At 42.7% G+C, this 13,654-nt stretch overlaps 2 long non-coding RNA genes and 1 other non-coding gene across 4 annotated transcripts in view; 1 reads left to right on the forward strand and 2 right to left on the reverse strand.

Annotated features, from left to right (window-relative positions):
• Nucleotides 1-1,353: 1,353 nt before the first annotated feature.
• Nucleotides 1,354-8,973, reverse strand: LOC113604057 (uncharacterized). 2 transcript variants are annotated; one of them, XR_003425859.2, is made up of 4 exons: nucleotides 8,729-8,973; nucleotides 6,805-6,838; nucleotides 3,920-6,273; nucleotides 1,354-1,493 (listed from the first exon to the last, which is right to left on the reverse strand). It is a non-coding gene; the product is annotated as an uncharacterized LOC113604057 (long non-coding RNA). The 2 variants fall into 2 exon arrangements; XR_008296805.1 differs by having other exon boundaries at nucleotides 6,805-8,973.
• LOC113604276 (small nucleolar RNA SNORD93) lies at nucleotides 6,683-6,754 on the reverse strand. Its single transcript, XR_003426151.1, has one exon. It is a non-coding gene; the product is annotated as a small nucleolar RNA SNORD93 (small nucleolar RNA).
• LOC113604058 (uncharacterized) overlaps nucleotides 7,521-13,654 on the forward strand; it is a 29,716-nt gene continuing 23,582 nt past the window's right edge. Inside the window, exon 1 of the long non-coding RNA XR_003425860.2 lies at nucleotides 7,521-9,035. This is a non-coding gene — a long non-coding RNA (uncharacterized LOC113604058). The remainder of the gene's footprint in view (nucleotides 9,036-13,654) is intronic.

Raw genomic sequence — 13,654 nt, forward strand, 5'->3', positions numbered from 1 at the left:
ATGCAGGGCTTGAACCCATGAACCGTGAGATCACGACCTGAGCTGAAGTCAGACACTTAACTGAGTGAGCTACCCAGGTGCCCCTAATAGGGGTTTTTTGTTTTACAGGTGGATTGAGAATGTTCTTTGATGTGGTAGGGGCTCCTCATGAGGCCTGAAGCTATTTATTGAAGAAGTAGATCATTGTAACAATCTAACTAGGGATCCAAACTAGGGATCTGATGGTACCGCAGCAGACTTGGGCAGGTTCGGCCTCAGTGAGCAAGCTAAGACTTCCGGTTCGGCCAACTCTGGCTAAGAAAAGCACAAATTTGTGATGAGCAAATTTTGAATTTCTGGCTGCTTACAATCAACAGTAAAACTAGCTTTTGAGAAGCTTAAAAGAAAAGAGAAATTATATATATATATATATATTATATATATATATATATATATATATATATATATATATATATATGCTTAAAATAACACTGAATTGCTGTTTTGTAAGTGTTGTAACATACAAGTTCACCTAGAAGTGAAAACAAGGAAGCTGGCAAATAAGCCTCTACAGGCCTGTATGTCTATCTGAGAAGCTTTGTGCGTGTGGGGTCTGGCCTGTAGCACACTCAGTAGCACCTAAGCAGGCTGGTATTGTTGGGAATGACACGTTCTTTTCTTTTTTTTAAAGTTTATTTTGAGAGCTAGGGGGGAGGGGGATGGGAGCAGGGGAGGGGCACAGTGAGAGAAGGGGAAGAGAATCCCAAGCAGGCTCCGCACTGTCAGCGCAGAGCCTGATGTGGCTTGAACTCACCAACTCTGAGATCATGACCTGAGCTGAAATCAAGAGTCAGATGCTCAACTGACTGAGCCACCCCGGGAATGACATTTTCTAAGACAGGGTTTCTTGGCCTCTGCACTATTGACATTCTGGTGCAGACAGTCCTTTGGGGTCTGTCCTGCACATTATAGGATATTTTGCAGCATCTCTGGCCTCTGCTCACAAGATCCCAGGAGCACCCCTCACCCACACAATTGTGAGAGTCAAAAGTGTCTTCAGACAATACAAAGGTCTCCATCCCAATACAAAGGAGGGGGAAAATGTCTTTCCCCATCCCATCTCCTCTAAAGAATCACTCCTTTTTTTTTTAATTTTTTTAATGTTTATTTATTTTTGAGAGAGAGACAGGGTGTGAGTGGGGGAGGGGCAGAAAAAGAGGGAGACACAGAATCCCAAGCGGGGTCCAGGCTCTGAGCTGTCAGCACAATGCCTGATGTGGGGCTCGAACTCACAAACTGTGAGATCATGACCTGAGCTAAAGTCGGATAACTGACTGAGCCACCCAGGTGCCCCCCCCACCCCTTTTTAAGCTTATTTGTTTATTTTGAGATAGAGATGGAGAACCAGCGGGGAAGAGGCAGAGAGAGAGGGGGGAGACAGAGGATCCAAAGCGGGCTCAGTGCTTGACAGCAGAATCACTGCTTAAGAGTAATGTCTCAAGGGAAGAATCCACCTATTGTTAAGAGACAAATGATAAAAAGTCATTGTTACCAGTAAGGAAACTACGAAAGGGGATTTTACACACAGATCTGCTTTTTAGACCTAAGTGAAATGAGGGAAGGGGAGAATTTTGTGGAACATTTTGCTAAACCTAAAGTAGTTTTTAAAAACTGTACTTTATGTAAAGTTCTGGTAATAGTTATGATGTCACCTCCCCCGCCCAGTCTTGACTCTTCCATTAAAAGTGAAAGATACAAGCGCGTGCGTGCACACACACACACACACACACACACACACAAGCCCCAAACTAAGTAGGTCAAGAAACCAGAAACATATGGACCTAGAAATCCATATGTCCTTCATATGGATTCTTCATTAAGGAAGTTTTATTTTGTGGACCTGTAGCACACCAAGTCCCTGGATGATTCTAATGAACACACAAGTACTTGCCCATAGTCTTAGAACAAAAGTATTTAATAAATACATCCTGAAGCCTTTTATTTACAATCCCCAGAAGTGCTAGCAGCCTGAGGGTAGAATTGACGTCAAGTCTGGTAAGTGGCACTGGCTCCCTCCTCCTGCACCCTGGAAAGAATAGCTGCCTACCTATTGTCAGTTCTGTGTTGTAAGTGGTAATTTTGCTCTTGCTTTTCCGCCAGGTCCTGTAATAGGATGGCAACATCCTTCTCTCTATTGGATTGTGGAACCACTATCCCTGTGGTTCCCATGAATGTTTTGATTCATGTTTAAGAAACAGAAATATAATGCAAATAGCATTTATGTAATTTTCATAATACAGTTCCTTTAACCCAGCATCCAAAATATCATTTATAGTCAATATAAAATTGAGATATTTTACATTCTTTTTTTAATGTGAATTCTCCCAAAGCTGATGTTTTTTAGACCTCAGTGCATGTGAGTTTGGAGTAGTCATGTTTCAAGTACTCGGTAGTGACATGTGGCCAGTGCCTACTGTATTAGACTGCAGTTTGGACTCTATGATGATTCCCAAAGTTCCACATATTTCTCCAGCACAGAAGGTCTATAAATAATACAGTGTGCTTTACTCTGCCTTAAAGAGTGGGGGTAACATGCCAGGGCATTTGTTCAACCGGGAAACCGATGGTATGAGGCTCTGATCCATTAACTGCACCATTCTGCTCTGCTCCCAGAAACAAATCATTGTGACGTCCATCAGCCTGATTTGACTGGATTTAGTCTCTTTAACTCTGAAACAGATTGATGTGGAGCTGTCCTTCTGGAAATGCAGATGGCGATGGTGGGGAGTACCTCAAGAAATTAGCCCCTCACAATACAGATAAACTCCACTAGGGGGCCCTCTAGTCAATGGTTGCATAGTCCCCTATTGGAATAAATCACAATTTTATAACAATGTATCTAAATCAGGACTTTTCAGTTCACGAATACGCAGTAAATTTTGGAAAGGGAAACTTTATGAGTGCAAAATAAAAATAAGCCTTTCAAATACATATCTGGCTGTTTACACAATCTCAACATGGCTTTTCTCTGAAGAGGTGTTATCCCTTTGGCTTGGCAAGGAGCTGGGGTCACTGGCCGACTGACCTCACAACTCAGATCCATCAGTCTCTACCATCTCTGTATCCTTGTTTAGTCATGCAGACACCTTTTCTGTTCTACTTTGTTCAAGATACTTGAGATCATGAGGGGGAAAAAGCATTAGGTTTTTTAGGTTTAGGTTCCAGGTTCCAGGGAGCCTAGAATGCAAATGACCCCACTCCCTCCTCCTTTTCCATTTTAAATTTATATTTAAGTGCCAAATAACAAATTTGCCAACTGGCTCTTTTCTCCAGCTCCTAGGAGGCTCAGAGCCAAGCTGGCAGGAGACTAATGCAGGAGGTCTAATGGCTTGGCTTTATAATCCTCCTCTTCCTGCTGAGCTTTTATCCCTTTTTCTAATTATTGTATTGTTTGCTGTTTATTTAGAAACCACCCTAACATTCAGGGAATGTGGTAGTGATGGGGGGGGGGGGGCGGGTAAAAATAGATATAATCATCTCTTCATAGCTTGTCCCAACAATTGAATCTTTCAGCTATTGACTCAGATACTAAGTGAAATTTTTCCTTCTAACAGAAGTTAACGGGGGCACATTCTAACTGGCTTCATCTGACATAGCGATGTGGCTAAGTCATACCATGAAAGCACCATAAAACAGGAATCATCTTTCACAGGGCTTAACCAACACACAAGAGAAACACAATAAATATTTGCCGAATTGTGAAAATATCTCAGGTTTCGGAAACCTCAAAAGTACTTGAGTTTGGAACACTCACTTGAACTACAAACAGTTGTTTTTTTTTTTTTAAGAACCCAAAATTACTTGTAGTAACACTATAGAGTGTCTAGGTCAAAAATGGGATAAACCCATTCTTGAAATCAAATTATGGGGCCCTACCTACCTGAACCAACAAGAACAACAGAGTAACTGTGATATTGGGCAAGTAATATCTGAGGATAGCGACTGGAGTTCTTAAGATACTGCATTTTCAGTGAAAGCATAACGATTGGCATAAAGTTATATTTCAATCTCATCTTCTTTTGTAGTCATAAGGAAAGATTCTCTTCAAGCCCAGCCTCCTCCCTTGGAGTTAATAAGCCCTCTTTGAAAACATTTCATTCAACTCCAGACTTGCTTCACTTCTCAGAGCACTTGAGCACAAACTGGCTGGAAGAACGGTCCTATTGGCCTCGGCCCGTCTTAGCTGTGCTCAACACGCAGGTGTGTGCTGTGCCAAGGAGGGCAAGGTGACTCTGCAGGACTGTGGGGTAGGCTCCAGCTCCTCAGCCCATCTTCTTTGGGTTTTACTAGACTCATTTAGCCAAGGTATTGGGCAACTGTGTTGTCATCATGGAGGGGGTTTGGGGGAGACAGAGCAGGGAATGTTCTCAAGCCTGGCATCTGAAGAGCATTGCTGGCTCTTCCTGCAGGCAACACATCACAGCAACAGCTGTCAGAAGTACACGTGGTCTCAGGGCAGGGCGCAACAGGCTCTGAGATTACACCTCCTCATTATTACCTACAGTAAAGAACAATGACTCACAACCAATAACCCGGCCCATCCTTCCTTTCAAAAGCGTCCTTGAACATCCCCAGAGAAAAAGGGAGAGCTCAGACTGGTTTTTTTCAGGAGTAAACCGCATGACTTAGGCATTAAGCTTTGAGACCAACCCAAGCCCAATAACTTAGCAGCTAGAACCTCACTTCATTTCCCAAATCCCTTGGCTAGTCATTTATCAGTCAAGGCCATTCTAAATTTTCTTGGAATGGGAAATTGCCAGTGTGGAAAGCAAGGCTATCAGGAACCTGAAATGGTGCCGAGCAGGTTACAGGGCAAATACAGGGTAGCAATTTCCACACTCCATGTGGGCCACTAAGAATGAACAGTCCAGAGACTGAAGGCAAAGTGCCATGCCAGACTCAGTGAGACTGAAAATGCAGCTGTTAAGACAAGGAATGTGTTGTTGTCTGGAATATCCATAAGGAGAAATTCTATATCCTTGACAGGCGAACCAACATATACCTTTTGATTTTCTCAGGTATTATATTGTGTGCACAAGTCACTTATGTGACTTACACCCCAAAATGTTTTGATGTTTTTGCCACTTTTAACACCTCCCTAACTCATTCAGGTGCTGACCCAAGACCATCTTTTCGTAGATTTCACTGGAAATGTCATTAAGATGCCAGAAAAGTTAAGTTTTAAAAATCACATTTATTGAAGTGTAGTTTACATTTAGCAAAACACACCCCTGAAATTTGACAAATGCGAGTGCCACCATAATTAAGATATAAAACACTTCCGGGGCTCAGTTGGTTAAGTGTCCGACTTCAGGTGAGATCATGATCTCAATGTTTGTGGGTTCGAGCCCCGCATTGGGCTCTGTGCTGACAGCTCAGAGCATGGAGCCTGCTTGGGATTCTGTGTCTCTCTCACTCTGTGCCCCTCCCCCCTCACACTCTGTCTCTCTCTCAAAAATAAATGTTTTAAAAAAAGATATAAAACACTTCTTCAAAACTCACTCATGCCCCTTTGCAACCTACCCTTGCTGATCGTTACTAAGCCATTAATCTGTTTTCTGTCAAAAGGATCAAATTTAATCGCTGAAATAATGTATTATGGAAAAATTTGTATGCATATAAAATTATTTTTATTTATTAAAAAAAACTTTTTTAAACATTTATTGATTTTTGAGACAGTGTGAGTGGGGGAGGTGCAGACAGAGAGGGAGAGACAGAATCTGAAGCAGGCTCCAGGCTCTGAGCTGTCAGCACAGAACCCAACGTGGGGCTCGAACCCACGAACTATGAGATCATGACCTGAGCTGAAGTTGGATGCTTAACTGAGAGAGCCACCTAGGCACCCCTGAAACTGTATTTTTAAAAGGATGCTTTGAAATGTATCTTTAGGGCAGTCAAAGGAATAGGATTTAAAAATAATCTTTGCAAATTAAGGCACAAGTGACAGTGTTGTTAAGACAGTTGTAGAATAGTCTAGTTACTATGTCAAACTTCAGGCTAGGGCTGGTTGGCAGAAAGGCTAAATAATAGAACAGAATTCTACAAAATTCTCTATGGTGCTGGTAGATATATGTTCTTACAGATATTTGGCACCTTCTCAAAATTCACCCCTGCTACTACCATGAAAGGGACAAAGAGAGCAAAAGCCTCTATTCAATCACCATATGTTCAAATACACTGTATCTACTTGAAAAGCTTCTTTCAAACACCATGATTGTCTTTCGAGCACCAGACCTGTAAAAGAAGTATCACAACAGGTAGTTAGATCGGCAATTATGAAATAAGATGTGCTATTAAGAAAATAAACAGTGGTTTCTAGACCATGTTTACAAAAGCTGTGCAGCAGGTAAGTTAATAGAATTCCCCAACATACTATGCATTGTCAACTCAGACTTAGTAATGTTCTCATATAAAAGTGAATTTTTAACTCAAACCCTATCTTACTAAAAGCTCAAAATGGTCACCATAGGGAAAGATACTTTGAAAGATTAAATGCCAATTACTTAAAAATCCATTAAAAATAACCTTTTCTTGGCATAATAAAGTACTGCCTATTTATTACAGGCTTTCCCCCCTTCATATCTAAGACATACTTTCTAAAGGGAGGAGGGATGTGACTGCAGGTAACTAATTCCTATGAAGTTGGCCTCAGGTAAATCCTTTAACCCATCAGAGAAGCATATCCAATCAGATTAAGAGTTCTCATCCTTGGCCAAGAATTCGATTCAGCTATTTAATAACAAATTATCTCCATTTGGTCCATACCTGAAGTTCATCAGCATCTTGAACTGGACTGTGCCTGATAGAAAAGTGAGAAGAACAACGTTAAGAATATCAATGAACTCTTTATGATTTGGGTTTTTTTGTTTGTTTGTTATGTAAAGAGCATCTTTTATTGTGGTTACCTACTAGTTACCTCGAAGACTAAAAAGCTACCTTTGAATAGAATTCCCATATAAAGGCTTTCTCCAAATTTCCTCACACTTGGGAAATCTCCTTGGTAATTTCCAGCCAGGAGTAAAATAGAACAGTGAATTAAGTTCCTATCATCTGGAATTCTATGTAATATAATGTCAGCACCCACGACATGTCCAACTTGACCCTTATATTAGCATGGAACAGTATCAATTTTAGAAAAACAAAACAAAACAAAACCTGAAATGTTACTGGCAACAGTTTGTACCTAGGAAACACTAAAACAAGCTCTAAACAGATTTAAAAACCAAAGGAAGCCTGAAACTTGTTGACCACGCAGAAGCAGACAGAGCCCAGCAAGTTGAGAACAGTTCTCGGCACTTGCTCAGTTTCCACTACCCTTAAATAGACACTGGCTCAAGCTGCTGTTTCCTCGTCATGGTGCCTGGCTCCCTCAGCCCGTGTTTCTCTCTCACATGGAACTGTTGAAACAGTTTGGCTCAAGAGGAACCCCCCACCACATAAAGCAATTGTAAACCAAAGCCTGACCATTACATTTCCCCGTGTTGCAGTGCTAGTCACCAGACTGAGGGACTCAGGACAGGGAAATCTGTCCCTGTGCTCTGGGGTAATAGATACGGCTGGAAAAGGGATGCCTACAGCACAGCTTGCTCCCCCCGCCCCTTTAAAAGCACGATAAAATGGGATGTCCCATTCAGTTTCCTGGTCAGTAATATCAGTTATTTCCTAATAGGTAAAAAGGTCTTTCATAACTCTACGGGCCAACATGTAACCCCCAGAAGCCTCACATTTCAAGAGATTACTAAGTGATACTCAGGATATCTACAAAGATTCCTTCATTCACTCAACTCTAAATTTAGATCTTTACAAAGTTTACTAAATCCGGAGAACAACCGTTTCTATAGCATGGGTGCCAGCGTCTTGGTGGACACAAATCAGAATCCCAATGGTTCATTTTTTCCCGGGACAGAAAACCATGACGGGCTTCGCACCCTGAAAATGTTGGAAGAGGGTCCTGCGCTGCATACGGTACTGGTCGCTCCAGGAAAGGTGAATCTGGGGCAGAAAACTGCAGGCAGGACTCACAGCAGTTATCAGCCCCCGCAAGACGAACCCCAGACCTTTCAAAAAGCCAAACCACCCTGCAAAGTGGCAACTGAAAGGCATTTGTGGGGAGTGGCTGTCAGAGAGCAATTGCCGCCGTTTGTTGCTAGCACACTAATTAAGCTGCTCCGCACGCAAAGTTAAAGCGCTCAGATCCACGATCTGGCTCATTTTCCAAACTGGTTACGTCGGGGTCATGGTAACACTAGGCAGGCGGGAGCCCGGAGCGAGCCAAGAGCACCGACTCCGACCCGGTTGGGCGCCTTCCGCCCCGCAGCTGCATTCTCCAAAAGTTATTTTTTCTTTGAAAAGGGCACTTGAAACTCCCAGTGGCTTGGAGCCCTTGAGCATCGAGGCCACAGGCACCAGAGATGAGGGGACCGGGGGCGCGGTAGGCTGGGGGCCAGGGGAAGGCGCCACAAGGGTGCTTCCCAGGAAGTAAGGGTCCCCGACTCCACGAAGACGTCCTCACCCCAGAGGAGCCCTCACGGGGGCTCCTTCTCCGGGATCGGGGGCCTCTCCCGAGGGGGCGCCAAGCTGAGGCCGAACCCGCGTCCTGGACGCCCGGGCGAGGCGGGCACAGGGACCCAGAGAGAGACCCCAGACCACGTGGCCGGTTCCGGCGTCGGGCCGGTCCGAAGACACTCACCAAGTCGCACACCGCGTCGGAAAAGGGAGGGCGCTGGAGAGACGAAGTTTAAAAGGGGCTTGGGCGGTCGGCACCCTGAGGCAACCAACCAAAAATTACCCCCAGCGCCCCTCCCGGCCTAGTAACCGCCCCGCCTGCGCCGCCCAGAGGCTCGCGCGCGCCCCCTGCCGGCGACTCACGTACCCCAGCCCTGGCCTCGGAGCCGGTGGACTCAGCACGCTTGCCTGAACACCTCTCTGTGTGGGTGTTCATTTATACCACGCTGCAGGTTTGATGAAGCTCCTGGCATCAAATCAAATAATGTTAGGTATGTAACCGCCCGCCTCGCCCCGAATTCCATGCCTTCCCCCAGGGTGGTCTGCAAGTCAAGAAGGCACTGCCGGACAGGACCCGCAGTCTCCAGCCTTGTGCTTACGTTGAGTTTTATCCTTAATTTGTTTTTCGAATTTTGAGATTTGAGGCTTCCTAAACTGGGGCACTTGAGATTATTTTGGTTGGAGGGACTGTTTAGTATGACAGGTATGTTTTGAGTGTTTACTGTGCCAGGCAATGTGATTGGTGCTGGGGGGTATAAAGTGGAATGAGAAACTGCACCTGCCCTCAGAAAACATAGAGTGACGTTCAATTGTTGATAGAAGCCCACTCACTGTGCCCATGGCACAGCGCAGACCACTGAGCCCAGCCTGCTAAGGGGTCAGGGAGGGCACCTTGGAGGAGGGGTACTGATGGTGCGTCTAGCATTACCAGCAGGAATCTGGCTGCACCTCGAATATTGGAGAATATTTGGTAAAAATCAAAGAGGCCAAGAGAATTAAAGAGGAAGTATAGAGTAGAAGGGACCTAATAAGTCAACTAGAGTTTTCTCTAGTGGAGTAGAGCCAGCCTTAGGGTGATCTCCAGAAGCTGAGTTGTCATGATGGTGGAATGTAAGCTCCATAAGGACTCCGTTTCCTTCTCTGCTGGCTCCCCAGAACTGAGCATAGTGCCTGGAATATACTTGGGTCAGGAGGAAATTACTACAGGAAGAGACATTCGCCATTTATCCCCCCAAATAGTTGAGTATTCATGCTATCAAACTCTTGAAGGCTCATAACGGTGGTAGTGATGGGGTCTTATCCTAGGCTGTAACTTTCCTGGGTCACCTTGAATGTGAATTCATCTCTGCATTTCCAGTACGTGGCCAAGGGCTTGGTGTGCTGTAAGGGCTTGATAAAACATGCTGAATTTCCTTTCCTGGCATGTATTTGGCCTGTCGTTCAAACACACTTATAGAGAAGGTATCCTGGGGCCTCCGGAGGTGTTGGGCATTTCTCTGGCTAGTTTTGCTGCTGCTAGAGGGGAACCTTATCCCCACCACCGCCATGATTCTCTGTGGAGAAACTTCTGCTGGATAATGCCACAAACCTCTACCTATCCTTTTCTCATTCCTTTTCAGAACAAGAAGGAATTTCAATAAAATCCAGTGTTAATATGAATTTTGAGAGCATGCAAATTAGGGTAGGCTTGTTAACTTTCATTCTCTACCTGTCCTCTGTTCTCAATGGAAGAGTCTAAGATTCTTCTCTGATGGGAGGGGAAACAGGGGCTAAGAAGTGACCATTGGAAGCCATTGAGGGTTTTCTTGGTTCAGTATACAATCAATTGGGTACATTGTAAGTGTCATTACCTTTACCTCTGTGCTTTCTTTATAGTCCTAACTAAATGAAAGGTAGTATTTCTCTGTAACCGTGCAGTAATGATCCTGCATTTTACACATTTACAATTTTTGGCTCCCAAGTATGTCATGGCAGATAACATCCAATGGCTCATTCTCTTCAAGGAAGAGCAAATCCATTAGAAGGCTATAAACTGAAGATTCGTGTTTTTTCTTCCCTCACTGCCCAGGATCGGTGTAAGGGAATGGTGACTCAAGGTCTAGACTGGGACCCTGAGAAGAACAGACTAAACTCTGAAGAACTAACATTAGTAAATATTAGTAGTAAAGCCAACACTTCAATTTCCATTCTATGTTTTATTCTGTGTTGGTTCTGGATGCAGAAGGGGCAGAAAGCAACTTATTTATCACCCTCCTCAAATCCTGCAATTGCCTGATCCTATCCCCAGGAGATCCCAAGTCTTACTTGTTCGCAATGAACTGACATCAGACACAGATCTAGGGCATTTGCTTTCACAAATTAATTGGCCCATTCATTTACTTTCATCTTTGTGTTGAATGCACATTTTATTGTGTTGGAGAGTCAGGAGATAAAGCAATTGCAGACATTATTTATGATTTGAATGATTACTCTAGTTGGGTAACATTTTAATTGGCATCATTGGGCCAGTTGCCACATGCAGGTCTCTGCCTATCAGCCTACCTTTTCCAAGCAGCTGTAGGCTTGTTTTCAAGCCAAGAGAGAATGTCTACGCCCACTGAAGTTTATTGGTTTCATCTGCCTAAATAAACTTGTGTGGCTGATTTTGGCAATTAAAAGGTGTACTTGTACATGTCCTGGAAGCACTGGGATATAGATGCACTTGTTTCTTTCCCCACATGGTTACAAAACAGACTATTAAAAAAAAAAAACCCTTTTAGGCTGGATGGTGACATGCAGAAAAATAAAACTGGACCACTTTCTTACACCATACACAAAAATAAATTCAAAATGGATGAAAGACATATATGTGAGACAGGAAACCATCAAAATCCTAGAGGAGAACACAGGCAGCAACTTCTTTGATGTTGGCCATAGCACTTCTGACTAGACACATCTCCGGAGGCAAGGGAAACAAAAGCAAAAATGAACCATTGGGGCTTCATCAAAATAAAAAAAAACTTCTGCACAGTGAAGGAAGCAATTAAAACTAAAAGGCAATCTACAGAATGGGAGAAGATATTTACAAATGACATATCTGATAAAGGGCTAATATCCAAAGTCTATAAAGAACTTTTCAAACTCAACACCCCAAAAATAAATAATCCAGTTAAGAAATGGGCAGAAGACATGAACAGACATTTCTCCAAAGAAGACATCCATATGGCTAACAGACATGTGAAAAGATGCTAAACATCACTCCTCATCAGGGAAATACAAATCAAAACCACAATGAGATACCACCTTGCACCTGTCGGAATGGCTAAAATTAACAACTCAGGAAACAACAGACGTTGGTTGGCAAGGATGTAGAGAAAGGGGAACCCTCTTACACTGTTGGTAGGAATGCAAACTGGTGCAGGCACTGCGGAAAACAGTATGGATTAAAAATAGAACCACCCTGGGACCCAACAATTGCACTACTGGGTATTTAACCAAAGGATACAAAAATACTGATTCAAAGGGGGCACATGCACCCTGATGTTTATAGCAGCACTATCGACAATAGCCAGATCATGGAAAGAGCCCAAATGTCTATCAACTGATAAATGGATAAAGAAGATATATCTTGTGATACACACACACACACACACACACACACACACACACGCAATGGAATATTACTGAGCCATCAAAAAATGAAATCTTGCCATTTGCAACAGCATGGTTAAAACTAGAATGTATTATGCTAAGCGAAATAAATCAGTCAGAGAAAGGCAAATATATGATTTCACTAATAGGTAGAATTTAATAGTTCTAATCCACTAATAGGTGGATGAATATAGGGGAAGGGACAGAAAAATAAGATAACAACAGAGAGGGAGGCAAACCATAAGAGAGTCTTAGCAATAGAGAACAAACTGGGAGCTGCTGGAGGGGAGATACGTGGGGGGATGGGCTAAATGGGTGATGGGCAGTAAGGAGGGCACTTGTTGGGATGAGCCCTAGGTGTTATATGTAAGTGATGAATCACTGAATTGTACTCCCAAAACCAATACTATATTACATGTTAACAAACTTGAATTTAAATAAAATCTTGGAAGGAAAACAAAATCCCCTTTCAGGTATGTTACTTACAAACTTTGGCATTGTTCACAATACTTCTAACAAGTACATGAATAAATGTATAAAATAGAGTTCTACTTGTTTACATTTCAACATATCCAATGTATTACCTTTATTGCTAAGAATGATCTGGTTAGTTGTAAAGCAAAGAAAATAAAAACATTCTTTACTTTAACTCCACATACTTCTGTAGGTCTTTGTTTCTCTTTATAGTGCAACTCCTCAAAAGCGTTGTCTATATTGGTCTTTAATTTGTCTCCTCCTTTCATTTCTCAATCTAATTATATTGGTCAGCCTCTGAGATGGTCTCCAATTCCCTCATCTCCTGTTATTCTTGCCCTTGTATAGTCCCCTCCCCTTCAGTGTGGTCTGGACCTAGTGAATTTCTTCCATTGAATAGAATTGAACATAAGTTATAGGTCGGCATGTGGAGAGATGCCCCACACCATATGTCATTAGGGAATTGCAAATTAAAACAATGAGACATCATTATGTATCTACTGGAATGGCTAAATTCCAGACGGTGACAATATCAAATGTTGGTGAGGATGTAGAACATCAGTAACTCTCACTACTGGTGGAAATGCAAAAAGACATAGCAATTTTGAAGGACAGTTTGGCAGTGCTTACAAAGCTAAACATACTCTTACCATATGATCCAGCAATCATACTCATTGGCATTTCCCAAAAGGAGCTGAAAAAACTTATATCTGCAAAATAACCTGTACATGGATGTTTATCATAACTTTATTCATAATTGCCAAAGCTTGGAAGCAACCAAGATGTCTTTCAACAGGTGAATGGAATGTGGTACATACAGAAAATGGAATATTATTCTGCACTAAAAAGAAATGAACTATCAAGCCATGAAAATACATGGAAGAAACTTAAATGCAAATCTGAAAAGTTTATCTACTATATAATCCCAACTATATGACATTTTGGAAAAGACAGAACCATGGAATCTATGAACAGATCAATGGGTGCCAGAGGTTTGGGGGAGGGA

The sequence above is a fragment of the Acinonyx jubatus genome, chromosome A2, assembly GCF_027475565.1.
Source record: "Acinonyx jubatus isolate Ajub_Pintada_27869175 chromosome A2, VMU_Ajub_asm_v1.0, whole genome shotgun sequence".
Taxonomy (NCBI): Eukaryota; Metazoa; Chordata; class Mammalia; order Carnivora; family Felidae; genus Acinonyx; species Acinonyx jubatus.